The 26,228-nt window shown below is 39.3% G+C and overlaps 1 long non-coding RNA gene across 1 annotated transcript in view; it reads right to left on the reverse strand.

Moving 5' to 3' along the window:
• Nucleotides 1-513: 513 nt before the first annotated feature.
• LOC113459498 (uncharacterized) overlaps nucleotides 514-26,228 on the reverse strand; it is a 29,961-nt gene continuing 4,246 nt past the window's right edge. Inside the window, exons 3-7 of the long non-coding RNA XR_003380798.2 lie at nucleotides 17,366-17,505; nucleotides 16,771-16,903; nucleotides 7,588-12,274; nucleotides 6,251-6,429; nucleotides 514-4,809 (exon numbers count right to left, since the gene is read on the reverse strand). This is a non-coding gene — a long non-coding RNA (uncharacterized LOC113459498). The remainder of the gene's footprint in view (nucleotides 4,810-6,250; nucleotides 6,430-7,587; nucleotides 12,275-16,770; nucleotides 16,904-17,365; nucleotides 17,506-26,228) is intronic.

A 26,228-nucleotide genomic window follows, 5' to 3' on the forward strand; every position in this document is an offset into this window, starting at 1 on the left:
AATGAAAGCAAGCACGCTTTTGTTTTGTTCTGGTTTGGTTTTATAAATCTGAGGCTTAATGTCATATTAAAAGCCTAACAAAGTTCAAAGGTTCATTCTGTTTGGATAACAGCACTGTCCTTCTCAGATGTGTGGATATTACCTGAGTTACACAGAGCCCTTAAACCTGCACCACGTGGCTACAACTTGCAACCGAATGAAACCCTGAGCACCCCCAGGAGTCAGCAGGACTGGGGAGGGTGCAAGGGCCCAGCCTGGGCAGCTGGGAGCCTGCACTGGTGCCCTGAACCAGGAGCCTCTGTGAAACACTGCCTGACAGCATTTCAACACTGCTTGGCCTCAAGTGACAAACTCAAGCTGAAGCAAAAATGGAAAGGCTCATCTTGAAAAAGCATCACTTTATTTATATAACCCCCAATACTGCATTTGGGTTTTTGTTAGAATTAAAGCCAGGTTTAATTCAATTAATATGGTAGATGCTAATCAAAGCATCTACCATATTAATTATGTCCATCTTTATTATTTTGGTCTGTTTTATACAGATTGCTGGACAAAAGGCAGTTATGTCTGAGCTATGACATTAAAGGAAGGCTGTGGTCACAGAGATCTTCAACATCAGTTGATAGACATTGACCAGTCATCAGAAGAGGAATTTGAGACCTTTTTTGTCCTTTTACACTCCATGTGGAACACATGCTCATACTTTTCTACATAGAACTGATAACCAGACCTGGGAAATTTATACCTGAATATGAGGCAGATGTCAGAAGATGATGTCAAAGTGTTTTAAAAGAGTATTTTCATCACACTCACCATAGAGTGAGTCTTGGGTGAAAGAAGAGTTAATGCAGCTGGCAGAGGAGAAAAACATCAGAGGAAAATAAACTGATAAAACTGATCAAATCCAGACATATTCAATCTGAAATCTCAAATGGGATTCAAGGTATGCTGGAAGGATGCTACAGCATCAAATGCTGTTAAACCATCAGGTAACAACCTGAGAAGAGGACAAAACAAAATCCCTGTAGAGAGATGCTCTGGCTGCTCACTCAGTAAGGCAGGTCAGTGTATCTCCCCTGAGTTTGGCTCTACTGCTCTTCTCTGGCTTAACCCTGCCCCTATGGCCCAAACCAGATATTTTAACCTTGCCACCAGCACTGTACTGAGGTGCAGAAGTTGAGAAGGAGAGTTTCAAAGTGCCTGTGGTCAGCTAATTGGGAAAACAACCAGTTCCCCACAGTATAATCTACCCCACTGGCCAAAAGAGACAAGTTTTATATGTTCAATCAGAAAAGTGCAACTCCTCCAGTAATGTGGCTGAGACATTTACTTTGAATACTGAGGAATCTTATTTTCAAGGTCAAGTTGAGGTTTCCTGGGTTCAGACTAAAATACTTTGTAGGGCCAAAGAAATATTTACTGGGTTCTAGGGAGCAGGGAGTAGATGTGTAATTTGAACATATTTCAAGTCATCCTGGGAGGTCTTTTTGCTTTTACATATTTGTGTCTCCTCAGACAACCTTTCTATTTTTTCCCCCAAGAAATTGGAAGTGAAAATTATGACATTTTTTGCCACTACATTTCAGTTGGGCCATTTCCTGCACTGAACCAGAGAACCTGCTTTATTTGCACCCTTTCCAGTGCATCATATGAAACCATATAGACAAATTTTGTGCAAGGACTGCCATTCTTTGTGTTAAACTGGAAGGATTTTCTGTATGAAGCAATGATTTTCTTTATGTGACCTTTGACAGTGGGAATGTTGGATGGCCAATGGTAGGTGGGGCTTCACAGGCAGTCATAAATTAGGCAGCAGCATTTTACAAATGAGCTTCATAATGAGTAAGTGATTGTAAGTTGTGCTATTGCATCCTGGAACTTAACATCTGAACACAAAAACTGTCACATAGCCCAGGAATGGCAGTAAAAGGTTAAAAGAAATATTCAATATTATCAATCATATTAAAAAACAAAAAAAGAGAACTTCTTACAGCTGCCAATGGAGCTTGGGAGAATTAATGTGTTGGTGTCAAAAAGACTGAGAAGGAGCGAAATAGGACTACAGTGATGGCCAGAATCTTACTTGCCTGGAGAGATAACATTGGACAGACTGTTTAACTAGGCAGGTGCCACGAATCCTCCTGTGGGTGCTATGGAGTGGCTTTCAAACATCAGAATGTACACTGACCCCCATCTTCTGGAACTTCCTATGGTTTCAGAATTGCTCATTAAGCCAGGGAAACCTCCAGTAAGGTGTGATGACCTGAAAACAGACATGAGCTGAAGGATCAATGTTTTAAGTAAAACAGCAATTATAAAAAGATCTACAGCTCCTTCCATGTAATCAGGTAAATTAGCAAGAGTGGCATAAAGCACCTAAATTGGAGAAAGAGTGGAGAAAGGGGAGTGGGGAGAAAAGAAGGTCCCTTGGGAGATATCTGATAGGATGCTTAGTCTGTGTAGAGGGCAAGAGGTTAAGTGAAAATGAGATGAAGGAATGATCAGATATAGTCAGATCAGAGACAGTTAAATAAAGGAAAGTGCTAACCTAAGATAAATGTGAAGAAATGCTTTTGTGCTGAGTGTGTTGATGTGGCTGCTCTTCAGCAGCTCAGGAACAGGAGAGGAGGAACTGCCTGTTCCCAACCCATACCAATCCTAGTCCCACACTCCCCAGCAAAGAAACAGAAGGGATAAGGACACAAGCTAATGATTCCTGTCTGCTACTCCAATGGTGTGAAAGGAAATTAAAGGGCTTCTAATTGCATCTACACTTTTTGCAGGCCCCTTTTTAGTACTGGTGTGATACAAATTATCCTTAGTGATGAGAAAGTCAGGTCTGTGCCATCTGTGGTTTTGGTCAGTGAGAAAGATGTTAAAAAATATTGAAACAAAAATAGTGATAACTACTTGAAACTCCAAACTTTGTTGGTTCGCTAATGCTTTCCTGGGTCAAACAGCTTTCACTAGAAGGGGTTTCCATAACAACAAAAGAAAATCCGGTTGACAGAGGTGCATAATATAGGAGACAAATACTTGGAATACATTCTATAGGAACCTTCATCAACTATTATGGTAAATCATTCTTAGAATACTCAGCAGAAAGGATTTGAGATAAAATAGTGCACCAGGAAGCTCAAGAAATATCTCTAGCGACCAAGTCTGGAAATAACCACAAATATTTTGTTCAAAAGCCTTCAGTGGCTTACAGCCTTAGATTTCTAAATGTCAGGAAGAAAATTCAAACTCTTAGACACATAATTTAGAGCTCAGTCCTTTTTTTTTTTTTTTTTTTTTTTGTTTCCTCAGGAGTTTAATTAACATATACAAATAGAACTGGGAATTAGGAAGCTGGAGCTTGTATTCAACTGCTAGATGCTAATACCTGGGGATAGCCAAACAAGATTCCTGAAAACAAATTTTTGCAATCTTCACAATTTGGTGCTACAACCTTCTGAGGTGACAGAAATTGTGTGTTCTCCACAGAGTTTGTTTAACCCCTGAATTCCCTAAATCCAGATGGACAGCTGCTGAGGAATGCTGCTGGTCCAGGTAGCCCGGCTCACAAACTGAGATTGAGATGCAGATTGAGCTGTGGGTGGGAGCTGAGACAAGAGGCCGTGAAGTGCCAACCCTTGGGATAACAAAGGCATGAAGATGGGGATGCCAGCCGGGTGAATGGACACTGAGAGACACAGCAGGAGCCGAGAATTGCCGATCTTTGGGGTAACAAAGGAGATGGGTGACGCCAGCGAGATGATGGGCGCGGAGAGCCGGGCGGGAGCGAGACTTGCCTTGGGAGAGAAGGGGAGAGGATAAAAGATATAAAAAGTAAATAAAAGGTGTAAAAGGAGGTTTCTTGGCTGGTTTCCTCCTCGGAGGTGCCAGCTCGGGCTGCTCCTGTGTCACTGCCGGGAATTAGTGGTGTTATGGAACATCTGAGACTCTGCTGTGGGGAACCTGGTGAGGAAACGTGGTGGGAGTGTGAGAGGGGTGTGCAGGGACCCGCCGGGTCTCTGCGGCTGCTGCTGGCAGCAGGGACAGTCTCTGTCCTGGGCAGTGTGCCTGCAGTGGTCACACTGGGAAGTTTCCTTAACACTTCTCATTTTCCAGACTAACACAGACCCCACACATATTTGTCAACTCTAAGCCACAATGAAAGAAGTCTGAGTCTGTAAATGAGGAGTTTCAAATGAAAGAGCTGGTTGAGGCATTTTGACCCTATTCAATCAAGGTCAGGTTTCCTCTGAATTATACCTGTTTCCTTGTCTAACATTTTAGACACCTCCCAAGTGTCTGTCGACAGAGTTTATAAGTGGCATTACACAATGAAGAAGAAAGCAAGCTGCTCACAGCTCCCCCTTTTCCCCATGTGCCACAAAGCAGAGTTCCAGAGGAAAAGACAAAAGAGCGTTTGGGTCCCAGTTATGAGCCTATGGGAAAGGAGTGGTGAAAGGAGGCCAGCAGCTCCTGGAAGCAGGGAGGGGAGGGAAGAGCACAAATCAGCTTTATGAGCCAGCAAATGATGGATGGCTAAATGCCAGTTTAGAGCAATACACAGAATGGGGTTTGTATTGTTGCAATTATTAAAGGTTATTTTACTTTTAATTTTTTGTGGTAGGTGTCCTTGCTTCTTCCTTACAGAAACCCTTGATTTTCACTTGCTACATACTTAGATGTGCTTGTCATAGCCACAAGGTGATTTCAGTTCTCGATGCCAGGAAACCTCTCTGCTGATCAAAACACAGCTGCACAGGCTCACTGGATCTATTCATGGGTGCCACACGACTGGGCTACGTCTGTCTATACCTGGGAAAATAGATGTAATTAATATAACAGATATAATACATGCATGCAAATCCAGATGCTAAAAATGACTTATGGTAAGAGAAGGTTTTCATTTGCCAAACCATATCAAAGTAATCATTTAAGCAATATACAGCCTACACTTGGATTACTGCTGCTGCACTGACATTGGCACCCTCTTAGTCCATTTTTTTTCCAATTGAGCTTGTTTTTAAGTGAAAGATCCTAAGGAACACAATTCAAAAACATTCTTTAATTAGCTTTTTCCAGGCTGTCACCTCTCTACAGCATTTAAAATGCTCTTTCCATCACTTTCCACAAGTTGATTTGACCTAGGATGTCTGATCACAAGACTACACAAATTGCTATTCACTGGACACTGATCTTATGACTGGAACAATGAAGGAGCAGTTCTCTATACATTTGATATAAAATTTCTTCAGTGTAAGCAAGGGAACAGAATATTTTCTTATAGATAATGTTTTTTTCATTACAGAAATGTATATTTATTCCTTTAGTAACAAATAACAGGCAGTTTCTTCAGAATGCTTTATTAATAGATTTTGTATCACAATCTTACCTTCTTCATTTTGACATTTATTTCTCCTTTAATGAGTCAAAATGCCTAGCCAAGAGCTCTTGGCTTTACGTATGTTCTTAGCATCAGCATATTAACTGCCACATTCAGGCTAATAAGCTTAATTTACCTCTTTAACATCTTTGTGGAAAAAGAACCAAACACCCAAATTTTAAAAAATTGACCTAAATGGAAACTTCAACTTTAGTGGCATTGGAAGACAATAATGCTTCTTCATCATCATCATCTGAACATTCAGTATTATGGTTTTACTGCCAACTATCCCAAATATCTGTGATAAGTGCCTCTTCTTGTAATAAAAGATGCTGAACAAAAAGCAGTTTAACTGGGATTTTGAAGTCTTGATTTGCAACAGTCCATTCTGAGCCCTTCATTTTATTTCCTTTTGTATTGTGCAGGCAAACAATAGTAGTAGCTTTCGTCATGAGCTCAAGCAGTACATTTCAGCAGACTGAGCTTAAGCACATGCAGATGGGTGTAACATCAATTTTTTAAAGGATATTATAAATCCATCTGTAAGCAAATTAATGTAAGAACAAAAGAGCATTTTTTCATAATTGTGGGTAATTCTGAACAAAGTTTCAATGGTTCCTCCCAGAAATCTAGATGAAGCAATTGTAGATTTTAATTATTTTTTAATTCTGACTCTTAAATCACACCAGTATGAGTCCCATTATCAATGCAAGACAAAAACAACTGCAATAGATTTTCTGTAAATACCCTGATTTTATCTGCTAGTAGAAGGGTCCATACACAGGTTATCTGTGGATTTACTCTTTGCCCATTGGTGACTGAAGGGTCATTTCTGCCTTTCTCAGTGACACAGGGCCAAAGCTCACAGCTCACCTGAGTGTGCCTTGCTGGCTCACAGGTACCTGTGTCAGAGAAACTGAATGCATCCCTGAAGATTGGGTCCACCAAAGTGAAATGTTTCTTTATTCAAGATGTCTTTTAGTGGTTTTGTTTTTTCTGACTTTTTTTTCTTGTGAAACCAGTAGATAGCATTAGCTTGCTTCCCTGTTTGCCTGTATGAGGAAGTAAGAGAAAAAATGATAAATTCGTTTAAGAGCAAATGAAATAATTACATCTGCCTGCCTGATTTGGCATTTCAACTCAATTTCTCAGTTTCTCTCATGAATGACCCAGCTCTTCCCAGGAATATGCACTGCTTAAATGGTGGACATATGCTACAATAATAACAATTACAAATAATTACTCTAATGGGGTGAATGAGTAACGCCAATTACTTGATGTGATGATGTTTCCATGACAAACTCCAGCTTTATAGAGTTGTTCATTTTTAAGTCTAACAGCTTTCTGATATCCTTTGTCAGGCAAGAGTGTGGCTTTACCACCTTAATTCACAAATCTGTTCTGATAGATGCATAAAGCCATGGACTGTGCTTCTACTTAAATCAAAATTTCAACCAACCCCTAATGCAGAACTGAGTTTAGGCTTAACTGTAAAGACATAGTCAAAGCAGATTTTTCTGATGAATACTTATTAAATAATCTCATTGCCTATTTCCTGAGGAAACTTTAAAATAGAAATGTTGGTCTGCACATGTACTTTGTTACACATTGTCAAATCAAACTCTGGCTCAGGACAACACTTCAGCCTGTTGTTAACCTCATTAACCTCAGACATCAAACACAATGGACTTGCAGACATGTCCGAATTTAAACTTCACTATCATTCAGAATAGAAATGTTTTACTGAATTGAGGGTTAAACAGAAGGCATGCTCTTAATCCACAGAGGACAGAGCTTCTTGCTGAAGTAATATGTACATGATATTGTGTGCATGAGATTAAAATATTTGGTGTTATAATGCTACTCCTGGAATTAAATATCTGCAAACTTAATTCTTAATGCTCTCAGACCAGACACTTTGTTTTTTAAATTCTGCATTTGATTTTCTTTTTTTCTGCAACATGACTGTAGAGAGAAAGGAATTCAAGAACCATGCAGCAGCAGACCAGTAGTACACTTTTCAAGTCTGTTGACCAAAAAAAACAAAAAAAACAAAAAAAAAAAAATCAAAAGGCCCACTGAAATAAAAGGCACCAACAAGAACAAGTTTGTGATGATTCACATACATCTGTACCTTATTCTGTTAGGAGGCATGGATGATTTTTATCCACTGTGGTATAAAAACACATCAATATTAAATCTGGGCTTACCCCACAATTTGCTGCCACTTTTTCCACTCTGCAGTTGACCTGTGATAGCTCTTTGCTCACAGAGAGAGGAAGTCAGAAGCAGTAATGGTCCAGAAATCTTCCAGACCTCCTGCAGGGGCAATGTTTCCACAGCCACAGATTTTCAGAGGAGAGAGGTCAGTGCATTGTTAAATTAGGGACTTAACACAGGAAAATGAGTGAGGAAGTCACAAACCAAAGCATGGCTTGTTTTTGTAAAACTCCCAGCCCAACACAACCACCAAGTGACCAGAGTTCTGTGCTGGACGTTAACGTACCAAGTTGTTTCTCCATGCACATTTACTGCTTCTTGAGCCCATGAAGATTTTCTGGAGCCTCCCCAGCCATTGGTCTCTTGGCCAGCCTTGAAGGCCTGGCTGTATCAAGGTGCTCTCTGCTGTGCAGCTGTCCCTGCTGCCTGATGTCTCTGCAACAGGCACTTCAAGCTCACAGCTGCCCCACTTACTCAGAGAGATTCTTCACTCATGTCTGAGCAACAGTGATATCACTGCCGGAGCATGTCAGTCACTGACATCTTGGAAACAGAGGAGGAAAGGAGACAGGCTGGAAAAGCCAAGATTAAATAAAACTAGTATGAAAATTCTTATCACCTTTTGACAAAAGGCTACAGGAATTTGGAAACAAAAAGTGTCGTGCAGCTCCAGTGACTTGGCAGCCCAGTGAGTTATATCAGTATAAATGGTGTCCTGGAGTATTAAAAAAGGCATCAGACTGGTAACTTCTAGTTAAGTACTGATAGTTAAGTCAGAGAATAGTCCTGTAGGTATTTCAGCAAATCAAAAAATTTACCAAGTTAATACATAAAGTATTGGGCTTTTAAGTTGTGGGATTTTTCTGTTTTGTTCTCAGACTGAAATTTTCAAATATTTGACAAGTTCCTAAACCCACTTGTAAAAATCCCCAAGTCACAAGCCAGTCGGATAAAAATCTGTTCATTGTAAAAAGGGAAGGGGGAAGGGTAGGGAAGGAAAGGTTTGTTGATAAGTTTGCTGCACTATTAAAACATTTAACCACAGCCTGGAGCTCAAATCAGCATTCATGTGAAGTTCCTACATATTAGAGTATATGAAAAGTATTCATCAAAATTATGTCTTGTTTTTGAAAGAGATGCACCCCAGTAATTAGGGTGTAAGACTAGATTCATTTCTTGGGAATATGGAAAAGTAAGTGATAAACACTGTCAGGAACTGTGCTCTGCCCATTTAAGGAACATACTTCTGTTCTAAATAAACATTAAAATAACAGTAGAGAATGGATGAGGAAGAAATCACAGAGGCATTTATTTATTAACTGAATCTAGGCCCACGTTGACTTGCCTAAATCTAAATAAAGAAAAAGGCCTGCAAGTGGCTCTGAAAGTGATGGGAACCCATGCTTCAAACACATGTCTTGAAAGAATGTCAGAAACATTGTTCCCCTTTTGGCTGCGGTTACAGATGCTTTCTCGGGACTGCGGGCTCACCAGTTTCACTTGTCTGGAGCACTCAAAAATACATTTTTCCCTGGAAGACAGTCTCCATATGCTTACAATAAACATTAACCAAATCAAACGACTTTCACTTCGGGATAAATACTTTCAAGTGAGTCTGTTAGTGACATTCATAGTAAATTGCTAATAATTAGTTTTTCCAATCTACTTGGGTTGTACTAAGGAACACAAACACTCCTAACATATTTATATGCAGCATAAATCCTGCCTCCCTCTATATGCCCATGAAAGGCCCAAGGTAAAATGGATTTGTTCTGCTGCAGGGACACATGAGAGCCCCTCTAGACCTGGTGGGTGATGCTGCTGGCTTGTGTCTCTGAACTCTGCTGGCTGGGCAAGAGCCAGGAGAAGCTGCCTGCTCACCATGGACATCTGCCCTGCTGCTGGGGATGGAGCAGGGCAAAGTCTGCAGCTTTCTGGCCACAAAATATGTAAGTTACAAAACATGGAAACTCTCAGCTCTGCAAAGCCAATGAAACCACATTTTCCTATAACTGTGGCTTCCCCTTTTTGCAGGCTACTCACTCGTAATGGCTTGTAAATTACACAGTGGTATCTCTAGAGATGGGAAATTCTGTTTTTATGCTTGTGAACGTAACCCAACATGAAGTGGTCCCCTAATGGGACATTTCAGGGTCTTACTGGAAGTACAACAGTCATGCCAATACTTCTCAGCATCCTCCTGCTAAGCCAAAATACAGAAGCATGAATTAGAATTATGTCTATATCATAATTAAAATAACCCCAAAACTGTTACCTTCAGCAATTTGGTTACTGGAAAATCCCTAGATACAGTTGAGCAAAGCTCCCAGTGGTTTGCTCCACCAAGTCCCAAATAGTACTGAAATGCAATCAAATCATTATTAGAAATGATCTGGTCTATTTTTGTGTAATTTTCTTAACAAGTCTGAATACCTAAAGAAATACTGCAACAGACCCTAAGACCCAGCTCTGGCTGAGAAATCTGCATGCATTGCATAAAATGTATGATTCTACAACTCATTAAGTCTAATTTATGGCATATGTAATTAAGCACCTTTGAATTGAACCTAGGTCTCTAGAGATAATAACACTTAGAACTTATATAGGGCTTTTCATCTTCAAAGTGCTTTACAAACATTAACTAATTAACAACATAATAAGACATGAAAGGCGAAAGTACTTACCCATAGTGCTGCATAGCCTCTGCATAATTCAGATTTTGATGTTTTTCAGTACAAGACCCAGTCTGGGTGCACAGAGAGGATTTACCAGTGGTCCCCTTTACAATCAGAAGAGGAGTTTGTGCATATAGCATCTCAGAATTCCCAGAATTCATCCCTTCTCTGCTAATTATTGCTGAGTCAGAAGAAACAGCTTCCCAATGAAGGAAGGCATGGAAAATGACAATTCACAGCAGTTTGAGGGTGCATGAGTTTTCAGGGCTTTGGAGGCAGAGTAGTGGGGCAAAATGTAGAAAGGGACTCCTGGAGAATTCACTGCACAAGATTTCTGGTATCACCTAAGTCCATATTCTTCCCAAGGAAAATCTAACAATTACACCGAGTCTCTAGAGATTGGCTAAAAGACCAGGAAGAAGGCCTTACTTCAGCTCAAATACATTTTCCTGCAAACCCTACAATGTTTTTTTCCCCTTTATTTCTGCTCCTCTGAAAAGTCTGAACTATCTAGCCAGAGTGTTTGTTAGTTTAGGGTTTTTTATCACTTATCAGTAATTTACAAATGGTCTCTTGAGACAGTGTATCTTGAGACAGCCTTATTATCTGAATGAATATTTTCTTGGTGAAAGCAATGTTGCAGATGTTATATCAGGTTACTTGAATCCCCCTGAACATTCCTAATGCAGAAAGATGACAGATAAAATAAAAGGGGAGCAATGAATCCTGATAGTTTTAGTGACCCATCCTTCAGCCATCAGCCTGTGAGTGATCATTTTCCTGAGCTCAGAGTGCTGCCCATTGTCTGTGCACAAGCTGTGCTTGAGCAGCACCTGTTCACCAGCAAGGACAATGCTTGTGGTGGCAGAATCTCCTGTCCCTGCCCAGACAATGCCTGCCTCTGTCCCCATGGCGATTCTGCAGTGCCCCAAAAACTGAGAGTCTGGGGACCAGTGGACAAGCATGGCAAGCATACAAGGCAGAACAATGCACAGGTACCTGCCTAAGTCTGCACACCAAAAATATCTCAGACACCAACACAGATGACTCAGCAGCAGCAGTGCAGGTGGAGCCCCATCAGAAATTAAAGAAAAGGAGACAGACCATGGACCAGAAAATAACATGCCTGTGGAAGCAGCAGGCTTTTGTGCTCCCCCACAGACACACAGTCCAGAAGAAATCCTGAAAGGTAACAATCTCACAGCAGCAATGCCTACAAGAGATCCTACGATAAACAAAGGCTCTAATCAAATGCATTACGATTTTTAAATGCAAATGTAGAATAGAACTGTCAAAATGTTTTATCCCTAAATTGTGAATGCTAACCTTCCCATACTTATTATATAGCAGTACATTTTAATTTGCCTGGAGCAGAGTTGAATAAAGCAAGCATCACAAACACAATCAAATGGATATTCAAAAGAACTGCTCTTCACAATAGCTGTGTGTCTGAGCAAAGCTTCAAATGTTGATCAATTGATTACCAAAATCAAAGAATACATTTCCCAAATGAGCTTCTGTAAAGCACTCAATAGGACCACAGAAAAACAGCATAAAGTTCCACAGAACAGCAGTTTTCTCTAAAATATTTACAGGTGCAACTTTCTACTGCTTTCCTGCATTATAACTTAGATCTGCACAGATCTAGTATGAGGAAAAAAACACTTCTGATAAATCAATGGTTTGATTCAGTTTCAATGTGTCAAGTTCAGTCAAATAAAGACAGAAAACAATTTGAAATTATCCAAAGGTATACTTTAAATCTTATAGCTAATCACAATCTCACAGGTACAATTGCCCAAATGATTTTTAAAATATTTAATGAACAAAATAATGGCAAAAATATAAAATTAAGCATAACTACTACTGTTCTGTCCATCTGCCATCTCCAATGAGCTGATTTCTGCTGTGTCATGCTCCTGTAGTTGTATTTTTTGCCTTCTGTCAGTCATCAGAACAACCATCCACCAAATGCACATGGTTTTTGCTCACTGACTTTAACCTGAAAAATGGGATGAAAAAAGGAAAACTAACTTTCAATAGGAAACAAACCTATTATTTGCTTGATCTTTCTTATATTTTATCCTCCTTCTGACAAGTTTTCTTGTGTCACCTCTGCAGTAGCTTAATCTGTTATACTGTGCTCTCCTCACCACGATAAAACCTGAGCTGGGGTGAAAATTCTTCAATATCCTCCCTCCGTAGAACAAAATTCAGAGTTGTTCATGAGCAATGAAGTTCTCAGCACCTTTGTCTTTACTCCCTCATCTTGGGAAGAGGTATTTGTCCTGAAGAACACAGTAGGAGATTTTGACTCTGTCATGTGGCTGCTGTCCTAGTCAGGAAGTTTATAAGGGAAAAATCTGTAGGATCAAATCCATTCTTTTGACTTAAATGAAAATTTTGCTTAGCAATAACTTAAAATATCAGTTGAAAAGCCTCAACCTTCATAATTTCTGACATTTGATATTGAGGTTCTCACTCTTCTAGGATGCAGACTTTATAGCACTCTTTCCCATGAGCTGCTGCTTTACCAAGGAGCAAAACCTCACCCACCCACACCACATTACACTCAGTAATTCCTAGAGTAACAGAGATTACACTGATCTGCAGGATTTTTCTCTTTTCTAAACAAAAAGCTTTCTGGAGCAAGTCTCTATGCTGAAATCCTCTTGGGTAAACAGGGAGCACTCCAGGACTTACTGCAAGTGAACAAATATTTAGCATTATGATGCTTAGGCAGCTGATTCTCTAGCTGTACCTTTCTTTCATCTTCCACCTGGGAAAAAAAAAGCATGGCTGAAGAAATCTGACAGGAAAAGGAAAGAAAAAAAAAAAGAAAAGAGGACAGAAATGGTGGCTGGCCAATGTAGATAGAGAAACCAGAAATGTGGGAGATCAACAAGTTAAAGGGAAGGGATATTTTGTCTCTCCTATACTTTTGTAGATCGTTTCAACAGAGCTTTGTTTCATTTTAACAAAACAGGATTTAGCTCCTGTTGCCCTGTGCAGTGAGCTAAGGAGGACTTTCAAGGATGACAGAGACAACCCAGAAAACTTCCCATCATTCTGTATGTCCTCAGGGTGCCGAGGGAAAGGCCCCAGTTTCTGACTCTCACTGGTATTTGCTATTTTCCCAGACTCTTATCAGGAATACTCATTCTTATAGAGGCAGGGAGAACAACATTCTTTTCTACTCTGTCCTTGTTTGCCAGTTAATGAGAGATTTTGTGAGGTAAAAATGAGATTTTTTTCCTTCCAGTGCTGTTATTCCCATAATGCACATGAACTTTTTGATCCTTCACCTCTGTATCTCCTTCAGTATCTCAGCCAGCTCCTAATCTCAGGAGGAAACAGCAGCAATTCTGCTTCTGGGTTTTATTCTCATGTAGGTCTGCCAATCACATGAATATCCTTAGCCTTACAACAGGTGATTTAATGGTGTCATTAATCCCATTTTAATTCTAAAGAACTGAGGCACACAGTAATTCCTTGGACAGGAGGCTGGGCACCAAATTCAGATTTCTTGTTAAACTCTTCCAATGTTCATTCATTTACTGATGCTTCAGTTTTTTCTTTTTGCTCTAATGTATTTGCAGAACAGGCACAAAAGGTATCCGAGCAAAAAGAAAACTCCCATGATGAGAGCAATTAAATGAAAGTATTTAAATAGCTAATGGTTTTTCTTCTTCCATATGACTCTTTCTATACAAGAAGGCAAGATGAGGCTCTTGTGCTAGCAGATAGCTGCAACTCTGCAGGGTTACTGAAGTGCTAATATTGATCAGACAAGATGGAACATGTTACTGAGGCAATTGGTCAGGCTAAAGCAGTGGTGGCAGCACATGGCATGTTATGGATAGCTGAAGTAGCTGAGGATATCTATCTTTCTGTCCATCTACCTGTTTTCCAAGATGCCTATCATCATTGAACTTTGCTACCAAGGAACAAGGGCAGCACTTAATCATCAATAGATAAATACTGTTTATGCCATTAATTGGGGATGGGTCAGATTTTCCTTGTTTGTACCTTTGCTGCTCTTTTCTTTTTTTTTTTTTTTTTTTTTTTAGCTCCACAGTTGTGAGACAGTAGCATTTTCTCACAGCCTGTGTGTGTTGTTTTGGGACTCGTGTCAGTAGCAACAGCCCAGCTCTGTGTGTCTGCCAGGGCTTATTCAATGGAGCTCCTTTCCAGAAAAACAAAATAGCCAACAGATGAGGGTTACAAAATTTCAAACCCAGAGCCTTTTCATAATATCTGATGCACGGCTTGGAAGCAGCAGCAGTGTTAGCAGCCTCTGCACCTGCCCCACACAGCCACAAGTGTATGAATGGCAGAGGGAGTTTCCCAAGTTATACCTGCTGTAAACCCAAACTTCCCTGGCTGCATTTTCTCTATGGTTAGTATTCAGCAAAGACACTGCAGCAGTGCAGGCTGTGTGTTTGCTGGCATTTTTCTTGTTCAAAGCTTTTGAGAACACTTTACTGAGGCATATAATGCTGCCTTGAAATTGGCTTCTAAACCACATTTTGAGAAGATGAAACACAGGCTCTTGGCTGGGTGGTTTTGCCCTGTGCCATGGCTTGCTTGAGGCAGAAAAGCACCCCATCTGCCCCTTCCAAATCTCTCAGCTCAAGTCTCCTCAGTCTGGCTCTGATCATGAGATTCCTCTCTAAAGTAACAGTTTCTCTCTCCCCATCCTGCCCCCCCGCCTTAGTTTTTACATTACTTATTTCAAGCTCTGGTGCATAGATTTCCCCCTCTTACATGGTTTTAAACTCCAAGGAGAATTCATTTATCATTACAGAGCCTTACATTAAAGACCATCTTCCTGGAGTAATGTTGGGAGCAATCATTGTGCCCTCTTGTTTTTATCTGAAATATTCCAAAAGGAGAGTTAGTTACTCTAAATTAGGCAATGGAGTTTTTGCCTTGACATTTGGGAGGTCAAATTTTGCCTGTGACTGTCAACCTCTTAGAAGAGGAGATGGCATTTGGAGTAATCCAAAACTCCTGCAGAGTTACATTACTGTGGCAGCCAGATGAGTAAATCTAGGCTGAAGATCTATTGGTTCAATTACTGCTTGGGGTCAGGACATGCCATAAATTATTAGATATGCAAATGGAAAACTCTGACTGTTGATGAAAGAAAGATGGATGGATTTCTTAAATACTCATAATTAGTGCAAAGACTAACTATAGAAACTGATGTATAGTTATTTGCTTGTAAAAGACTTCTGTTCTTTAATGTTACCTCTGTGCAGATAAAAATAATTACTTTTTTTTGTTTTATGTGTATACCGTATTTTAAAAATAAACCTAGGAAATCATTTGGAGGTGTTTTGAACTTATGCAATGCCTTTTGATTTTTGGAAGCAGTTTCAGAACAACTCAGAAGATGGTAATTCTCATTCTGTTCTCACTTGCTGTGGGGTAAATCTGCAGCATGGCCCTGTGTTCTGTGAACACACTCTGACAATGGGAGGGGAACCATTCCTTTGCCTGTGGAGGTGGAGTGTGGAAAGAATGCCACAGACTAGCTCAGGTTTGTGTACCTGCTGGAGAGTGAATGAGCTAGCCCATGATAATGTGATCTTATCACGACTCTTTATGAACTCTGTGGTGTTTCAAGAGATTTTTGTGGATAAGAAATTAAAATGTAATTAAGATATTACTCTACCACACCTGTTTTTGCTGTCACTTAAATACATTCTTTATAGTCTCAATTCTCAGTGTGATTAAAGCTAGAAGAACTTAGCCCTACTTTAGTCATGTAGAAAATCTGCTGCATCTGTAAAAACTTGTGGAATTTCTCTTGCAGATTCTCTCTTTTGGGAGAGAAGCTTTTACTACATGTACGACAAAATGATTATGAGAGTGCGAATAACGTGAGCTGTTCAACGCCACCTGCTGCTGCAAGGGGAAATATATTCCCAGAGGCACCTTGGCTGAGCAGGAGCAGATGCAGAACCACTGGAAACTTGTTCTGCTTGGTAGTAAGTTTGCAGAAATACATCACAATGCATGAGGGAAAGCCCTTTCCCAGAACTGATGCTGACTTTCCCAAGCAGTCTCTGGAAGCCCAGGGAGTTTCTAAAGGATATACAGCATCACTCCCTGGCTGGTGACTTCCAAATAATTTTCATTTCTGTCACTCTGGATAGAATGTTTTTCAGAACTACCACAGGCTTTCTGAAAGCTCCTATTCACTGCCTAAATATTAATCTCTTGGCCACAGCTCTTGCTGCCATTATTATTATTTTAATAGGAGTTCACATGGTGGGGTTTGAAATCTAGACAGTAAATTAAAAGTTACTCAAGTATTCAAGCAGAGATCAGAAGTTAGCTCCTGACACAGAGTTTACATAACAGAAAAAAAAAAAGTAGGAAACACATTTTAGCTATTTATAATATATACCAGCTTGAGACAGAAATATTCTTTGTTAATGCAGGTATAGAAGCACCAGAAGCAATGGAAGGTAAAAATCTGCTGTTTACCTTTGAGAGTGGTGGAAGCCAGTGATGTTTTGCAGGTGAGAATGATGTTTGGGGTGCTTGAACTGAGTTGATTTCATTCCAGCCTGACACCAATGTAATTTGGGAACAACCCCTTGAAGCCAACAAAACTGTACTGGGAGAGTCATAAAAATGAGAGCAAACAATCAGTTTTTAAATCTTTTCCGATAAAATTCTGACAATCATTTTAAGTTTGAAAGAAGGCTACAAGAAACAGCTCAATATGTATAATTCATAATTTCTGTGTAGAAACACTAGCAAGGAAAAATTATAACTTTTAAATTATTCAAAAGATGTTTCATTTAAAATATTATTGTTAAAAATTATTTTTAATATTCATTTGTATCTTATTAGTTCTGCTCTGAATCAATCATGAAAGTACCAAAGTTCAATTAATGTTCCATTAACCAGACAAGGTACTCAAAATTGGATGAAATGTAAGAGAAATACCTGAAATAAAGAAGAAAAATAAGAAAAGCACAAGCAATAACAAATATCATACCTTAGTTTATATTTTTAAAAAAATCATGTATGTGGATAACATAATTAGTAAAAAAGGAATCAAGGAAAAATCTACCTTGGGGAAGTGAAGAACTGAATAAATTCTATTTCTTGTGTGACTTCTAAACAAGTGTAAATTCTTCATATTGCTGTTCATGTCTTCAGTGTTCTAATGAGCCTGGTCACTTGGAACAGATTTGGGTCCTTTTCTGTAGTCTGAGAGATTTTAGGAAAGAATAAAGTTAATTTTACAGGAATATTGCTTTAAACTTGCAAGAAAGAAAGATGCTGTAGAAGTTTAGCAGCATGTTTTTATTCTTCAGTGTTCTTTATTTCTATACCCCCATTTTCCTGTTGTGAACCTAATTTAATAAATTTCTATTAGGTTTGCTATATATAACTGCAATTTCGCAACAATAAAAAAGCATATTTTTCAGTAGCTATAATAATCAGTGGAAGTAAAAGTTCTCTACTAAACATTGTGGACTTGCATAAAAATGTGGATTATAGATTAGCTGGCAAATATTTTTAAGTTCTATCATAATTTAATTTCCATGAAATTAAATGGCACAATGGGCCCATTCAACCAACTTTAGTTTCATTCATGTACAGATTTTTTTTCCTTTTTTTAAGACGGTGCTCAGAAAGGGAATTCTTTACAGCTAACTCAAAGTACATTTCACTGTCTGGTCCCCTCCCCTCAATTTACTTATAGCCAATGACAAATTAATTATAATATATTGGATGTGCTGTCTCTTCTTTAACTGCTTTCTTCTTTACTGCCTTACCAGAAAGTTTGTAGTTAAAACAATTTTTACAGCTTTAAAGAATGGAAGACAATTCATATTTCTGGAACTTCAGCCAGAAGTAACCATATTTTCAGCAGCTGAATTTTCATTAAAATTTACAAAAGACCTCTGCCTTCACTGATTTATTGTTGCATTAGGTAAAGCTACCCAGAGTGTATAAAATACTGTGTTACTCCACTTGTTGTCTGATCTAACATGTTATCAGTGATTGCGAGTACATTTTATAACCCCAGCTGCTGAATCGAAAAAAAGGTGATACAAGCATCAATCTCCAGGATAAAATCAGAGCTCTTTCCACCACGCTTTGACCTTACTGATGCCTTTGGATAGTCTTACTTGTCGAAGTCCTTGCAACAATTACCGGGGGACGGTGAGAAAATGCAGCTTTAATGGTGCAGATTGAAATTGTTAACAGCGTCAAAGACTCGCGCGCCAACCCCGGAGATTTCCCAGCACAGGAAAATTTGAGGAAACTCTTGATGCCACTGGAGGAAAGAAATGGAGCAGGGCTGCAGACATGAGGCACAGATTTTATTTGTACTCTTTATTGTCTGCATCCCTGAACTCCACAGTGTCATTAGCAAATACAGAAAGCTATAAATAAAGGACTTAGACCTCAACATACAGTTAACTCCAGCTGTAGCTGCCAAATCGTATTTATAGCATGAGGAGACACGGTTAATTACAGGTCACAAAAATCTTAATTTCTGTCATAATACAAGTAATAGTCTAAGAATGAAAAAGCTTCTTTTTGGACTAAAATGGTTTCTTATAGAAAATAGAAGTCTGCTAATTTGAAACACCATTTCTGTTTGTAAACTACAGAACAGGCAAAGAAAGTGTAAATGTGCCTTATTAATCTATTTTATGGTCCTAAATATAATAATCAAATTAAAATACTAAATCCCATCCATTTTTCCAAAGGCAAATTACTGTAGGTAAATTAGAATTAAACAGAAAAGACTATTTTGAGCAGTTTGACTATTTGAGTTGTAGCTCCTTATTATTAACATTAAATAAATTTTGAATCAGTGTTTTTAAAATGCTAAATCTTCATGACCCAAAAGTGAATAAAAAGATCTACTTTATGAACAAACTTAACTGTTTTCCCCAAGCAGAGAATCACTAATCATTTCAATGATTCTGAAGTACATGGGATAAGTATTAAGACAATCATTTTGTGAAGGATGGAGTTAATTATACTGCATATAATCAGACACTGGTCATTCCACAAGTTGTAATTTATTTTCCCCTTATTTGCATTTCACTTCAAAGTTATTTCAGGAAATGTAAAATAAATGATTTGAGCAGTTACAAAGATGATACACATTTAACTTCAAAACTCTGTTTCAAACTCTTAAAAATAAATTACATACAATTTCAGGAAATAACACACCATTCTCATGCAACCTGTAATTGTTGCCTCAAAAATAGGAAACTCATTTTTGTAGGGGAAATATCACAATTTAGGGCAACAGTATTCATCTGGCAGGTCTTCTAGAGATACAAGGAAACAGTTGGGTAATTTGCATCAATATGCTAATTTAAATTCATAGTAGAGTCTATTTGGTCAAAATGGTCATAGGACTGTAACTTCATATGGAAAATTAGCAGACTGTTTGAATTAATATCCAGCCCCTTCTGTAGAGCAGACAGTCTCTTCAGTAAAATGGGGAGGGCTGCTGCCTTCTAAAGCTTGTATTTATCATCACAACTTTGTGGTTTTGGTTTACTTTTCTTTTTTTAAATATTTTAAAATTTATTTTATTTTATTTTGGAGTGGGAGCTTCTTTTGAGTTTGAGACCTTAGGACAGGTTTACAATTCCTGTGTATATGACCATAACAAAAATTCCAGCATCTAGGTCAGTACTGAGCTTTCTAAATACTTAACAAACATCTTTTTGTATCCCTTCATGTCAGATTTAATTGTCCATGGTGAAAGGAAATGCTAATCAGAATTCAAGAGAAGTACTCTAAGACATGTATCTTTCCAACCTGGGAAAGGAATGCTCCTGGGAAAAGCATAAAACGAAAAAAGCAAGTTTTCATCTTATTTAAAACATCAAAACAAAAGAAATTATTTAAAATTTTCATTATTAGCTAATGTATGGCTTTTATACATCAGCTCTATAAGACTGACGTGCACTGAGGGAAAATCTCACTTCACAAATGCCTTGCTCCTTTCAGAATCCAGGCCAGAAGGATGGTATTTGAGTAGTATTAAATCATACACTCCTTTCACAAAGTTATTCTGGTAGCTTTGAAAAATATCTCTTTTCTATTCTCTGTTCCATGGTTTCCCCAAATATTCCTAATATCTGTAGTTGCCCACCACAGCAGCTCTTATGGGGCTGAGAGAAGCACAGACCTGCTGTGCACTGGTTTGTGCTGCACTTCCCAGCAGCAGCATGCCCAGATAACTCCAGTGTGCCCCACTGACACCAGTGCTGGAAACCAGCAAACACCCACACCCACAGCTGGGAAGGTGCCTGCAGCTACCAATGCCTTCAGGGTAACTTCCACCAGCACAAACCACATCAGAGTCACACCCTGAGCTCTTCCTAAGCTGGTGTCTTCCTTGGGGCTGCTTCCTTCTGGGAACCATTCCTGGCTGCGTGCAAGTTACAATTAGTCCAAGCCCAAGTTGAAAGCCATCCAGGAAAGCCTGGGCCCACTGAAGCCAACAGAGGCTTTCCAGTTGTTTCAAAGGTGCTCTGATGTCCCCAGAGGGAACAGTTCTTTCCATGCTTCTTAGGTCCACATTTGATCTGCAAAACAGATCCTTTACAACTGAGGTATCTGTTAATTTGGTTTTTTGTGGCCCTATCTAAACAATGATAATGCAATCCCGACTGAATATTATTTGCTAGAATTACTTAAATTTCAATTTTAAAAGTATTAAAGTTACTTTTCATAGCTGATGTAAGCTTTCATCTGAAAATAGAGACCTTTAAGAAGGTCTCTATTTTCTGCACAAAATGCACAGGATCTTTGAAAAGCTTTGTAAAAGTGTACAAGTAATGTACAAAAATGATGACAGATTTTGTCTAGAGCAGCGTTGCAAGCAGGAGGCTGGTGGCCCTGCATTTGCAGCAGTGGTGGCTGTACTGGATGGCACAGCTGGGTGGGGACACAGGAAGGCACGGTCCTCACCTGGCAGAGCTGACAACTTCAATCAGGGTGACAGCCTAACTCAGAGTGACAGCAGTTCAGAGGGTAGGAAGGGCAGCAGCAAACAAAGATCAGGGGAAAAGTGATTTGCAAGGCCACTGTTTTGAAGGGACACAGATGAGCACAATGCTGCAATACCTTAAGCTTGGATCTGTTTGCTTTTTAATTTCAGGAGCATCAAATTCTGGTGGGACTGCCCAGTTTTCAGCAAGCTGATGCAAAGAACAAGAATTTTCGTTTGGAATGGAAAATGACAGAGCAGGAGGACTGGAAGAGCATCTGGTAGGAAAAGCATAGAGAGGAAGTGCCTAGAACAGCAGCATTTTCTCCCAGGCTTGGTTACATCTGTAAAATATCAAAGCATCCTAAATAAAGTGTTTTTGGGCAAGAGCTTGAGAGTGACAGGGATGGGCAGGAATGGCAGCAGTACAAGTGCATACCTATCTTAATGAAGTCTCACACCATGTTTGCAACAGCCCTTCAGAGAAATCACAGCACACCATTCTTAGAGAGCCAGCTTGGCACAGCCTCTCCTTATGTAGGAAACCACTCCTATGATCTCCTGCAGGTATAGGAGTGAAATTATCTGCTGCAGTAAATTCACAAGTTTAGCATTCCTTGCTACTGTGACCAAAGGTTAATGTTTTGCTGCTTGACTGAATCAAAATCACCAGTTGCCTATTACATATTTTTGTGGTCTTGCTCACACATTTGACTTCAGCAGACTTTGAGTACTCTAATTCCCTGAGTGGTAAATGAAAGCCATGTATGTAAGAGATTAAGTTTTGTTACTGCAGAACAAAGCAATTCCACAAATGGTTTTCTCTTGCAGCTGATTGGGTCACTGAGGGTAGCTCCAGGCAGCTTCTGGCTGCAAACGTGCTGGGTGACCATCAGCCTGGTGAAAACACAGAGAAGGAGGGACTGCAGCAGTCTGGAACAAATACCTGACTTCAGGGCTACGGCTTCTTTTGCCACAGATGGCTGTGTGCAGCAGATAGCACAACATGTGCTGCTGAGCAGTAGCCATTCCTGACACAAATGAATGCACAATAAGAACATTAAAGAATTTCAGGGAGAAGAGGAAGGGGTTTGGAATACTATCTCATTTCAATCCACTTTCAAAAACTACAGAAAATTAATACGATTTTTGAAAAACAATTCTAATCCAGATGCTCAGTAAGACAAAGCTTTGCTTTATTTTAAATACTCCATAAGACTTGAATGGAGGCCTCTTTTCAAAACTAGGAATAAAAACCTGAAATTCTTTAAATTGATAGTCTAGTGTATGGCTACGCTCCTACTCAGAGTAACTAATTGGATAATTTAGCCATAGCGCTGACCTGAACAATGTTACTCTCTTGAAAGTTCACCTTTCTGTCAAGTTGGCAGTGAGTGAATTTGAATGCTTTGAAACTGTCCTTGCAAAGTTGTGCCTGAGCAGGGTCATGGAAAGCATCTGTGTGGAGCATGGGATGGAAGTGTTAACCAGAGATGTTCCATTTGAGAGCACAGGGCTGCCAGCTTCCCACTGAACTATAATTTACTATGCAAATGCCAAAATAGAAAGTGCTAAGGTTCTTTACTGAAATTATGGTGACACCATGTTAGTTCTAGAAGACAAAAAATGGGAGTCACTGAGGATGAGGAGGTGCACAGCAAGTGCCAGAAAGCAAGCCTGAAAGGTAGAGGGAACAGGCTATTTCTCTTTGTTATCGAGTGAAATGACTCCACAAATATGACAATAAATCACTGCAGGAATCAATCTGAGTGGAGGCAACTGCTCCATGCTGATAATGCATCAATCAATATTTAATGTTTACACTTTAATTAATCTGCACGTAGGAAGCATTCTTTCAGTGACAAAAAAGTGATGAGAAATAAAACACCTTTTATATCAAACAGCGACGAATGGCTGCCTATCTGTGAGCCTTTGATTGGGCCCTCAATTGATCATTGCAGCCCCTTTCGATTGCTCCAGTGTGCAATGTCACATTTGGGTATAAAGCAAACACTGTCTCTTGGAGGGAAGGAGGGGGAGCTTCTGAATCTGCTCTTGAGTGATTACAACTTAATCAGAACAAAGAAAGACTGATAGCAAGGTGAGTTCTTTGGAAAGACTGGGCAGAAGCAATTACGTAAAAAGATTTTCAACATCTGCATCAATGGCACATATCTGAACAGATTTTACTGTGTATTACAATTATTGATACCTGCTAAGGCTTTGCACAGAAAAACAATTCAGATGTTGACTGGTAAAACTGCCTTCCCTTATCAGAGCTACCAGTGGAGACTGAGAATTGGTCATTTTGTCACTGTTCTGAATGTCAGGGAAGGGCCAGGTGCTCTGTGGACATAGGAGAAGTCACAATTCCTGCCTCAGAGTGTTTTTCCTCACTGCTCTGTTTAACCCTTGTAAACTCTAGTTCCTTCTTTTTAAAGGGCCTGATTCATTGTTCATTGATGTCAACTGAATGACTTCTATTGACTTCAGCAGGCATTGCATTAGTCCATAGATGAATGGTATTGAAAGGCACAGTGATGAAAGACAAATGAAAAGACAGTGATACCAGACCAGTAATGTTCAATTATTCCTTTAAAAAAAGGAATACTACAGCAGTACATTCTCCATACATAACTAAAGCTTTCCTATGCTTATGTCTAAAACAATTGTTTTAAATGTACAGACTTTTCACATAATAAATGCAATAGTAGCTATTAAAAATACAGAGACATTAGGACTCTGGAACTTAGCTCAATTAAAAATATTAGAGATCTGAATCCAGATACAAAATTGTCATAACCTTATACTAGGTACAACCCAGGGATATTTTATGCTATTTTGTGCGTTTAATTTGAGTTATTTCACATAACCTGTCATGAAGATATGATTGGGCAAGGGACCTATGAAAATATCAAATAATTTTAAGCTTTTAAGTAGACCAGCCACTAATTAAAAACAATAACAATTTTGGTTTGTTTTCACTGAAGAACTTTTGTTGTTTCAGTAGTAAACAAACAGGAGGATTGTACTTATGATCCAGCCAAAGCACATTGCCAAAATGCCTGCCCAGATTTGAGACTTCCCTGTTTAGGGTGCTCTGACTGCTGGCTTGGCCAACACTGGAACAAAACCTGATATAATAGCATGGTATAAAGTAATATACTAGAAGGAATTTGAAAACAATAATCCTCAGTCCTGTAAGTTTTTATTTCACTACCACTGGACAAACGTTTTCCGTGGTTCACTGAATTTTTCTGTCTATTCCAAAAGTCTAGGGCACTCAGAAACACACCCTGACATTTTGGAACATCAGGAGCAGCAAAGTGTTTCAAGCATGAATGACATCATAAGAATTCCCTTCATTGGCAAAAAAGTTTTGAAATACAGTATCATACATGGGAGGAAGTGTTCACTGAGGAAATAAAAGATGAATATGACATTTAGAATGCAATAGTAGAACTGAAGCTAAATTTTTACTTCTGATGTTTCCTCGCCATTCTCACATTTTTTCCCACAGAACTTTGTATGTACATAAACAAAACTCCAAAGATTTCATGATCTTCATAAAAATGGAACAATGCCTTCTCACCAAAATCTACAAACAGCTTTTCAGCAGATTTAATACATACACACATACCTACACAGAGAGTTACATCTGCAGTTTATCTTTTCCATAAAAACTTCTTCCCCCTTCTGTGCAAATAAGTTGAACAAACTAAAAAAACTAAAAGGGCAAAGTCAAAAGAGAGGACTGCTCTATTTTAATGCATGGTCAACTACAAATATTTATAGAAAAGATGAAAACACTACTGTGTGCACATCAGGGTTGCCCTAGGACAGCTTTAACATGCATAGTTAATGTTTATGGAACACAAGCAACTTACTGATCATGAAAACTTCATTTTCCTCATGTGCACCCAAAGTAAAAGTAAACTCACAAAAAAACCCCAAAACCCAAACCAAAACACAAAGGGAAAACAATTCTTGCTAAAATCCTGAAGCAACAATGCAAAAGCACTTCATGTCACTCAAAGGCAGAAAAACTGAAGAGAAGAAGTGGCATTTTCTGAGTTTCTGATCATGGCTCTTGCTGCACACCGCTGGAATAGCAGCCCAACCTGGAAAGTCCAATCCCAGCCCCCATGAACTGCAGTTTCTGTGGAGCTCCAGAGCTGCATGGGTTGGTTTGCAGCAGCAGCCCTGATGTGCAGGGACACAGGTCACACACTGTGGCTTTGAAACCCCATCCCTGAAACTTCTGGGGACACCAGTCCCTAAGGTTCTTTGCCACACCGCTGGAACCTTTTCTTTAGCAATGGAAACACTTCCCAGCCCTGGACCCTCCTGTCAGGGCCACACTGCAGCCAGTTCCCAGGTATAATCACTGTCAGTGTCAAGCCCCAGCACCAGGGCACTCACCAGGGCACTCTCCAGCATCATTTCTGCCTACAGCAGCTGGCATTAGCCCAAATACCTTAGTTATATAAATAAGGAGCCCCCAGTGAGATCTAAGAGTACCAGTCCCTATTTAGCACCAGAGCTTAGGCTAGTTTTCCATCTCAGCTTGTCTCAGCTGTCTGCTGCATAAAAAGAGTCTGAAATGTACTAAAAAACCCTGGAAGACTAATAATTCATTAAGATGACAAATGAAAAGTAAGTCCTATCGATCAAGAGTAGAACTACTTGGTTATAAAGGAAGCATATATTATTCTGACAGTATTTTCACAAGATAAGCTGAAGTTACAAAGAAGACAACCAATTTGATTCAAATAACTGTCTCTCCTCAGAAACATTCATGATTGCAGTCATCAGGCACAGGTTGGTAGGGTAGTATTACTACTCCCATTTTGAAAAATTTGGATAACTGCATAATATCCAGGAAACAGGACTGTATCACTATCACAGGCTCTATGACAGCTGATCCTATCGAAAATGCTCAGCAAAGGTCTGACTC

This window comes from Zonotrichia albicollis, chromosome 13 (assembly GCF_047830755.1).
Source record: "Zonotrichia albicollis isolate bZonAlb1 chromosome 13, bZonAlb1.hap1, whole genome shotgun sequence".
Lineage (NCBI taxonomy): Eukaryota > Metazoa > Chordata > Aves > Passeriformes > Passerellidae > Zonotrichia > Zonotrichia albicollis.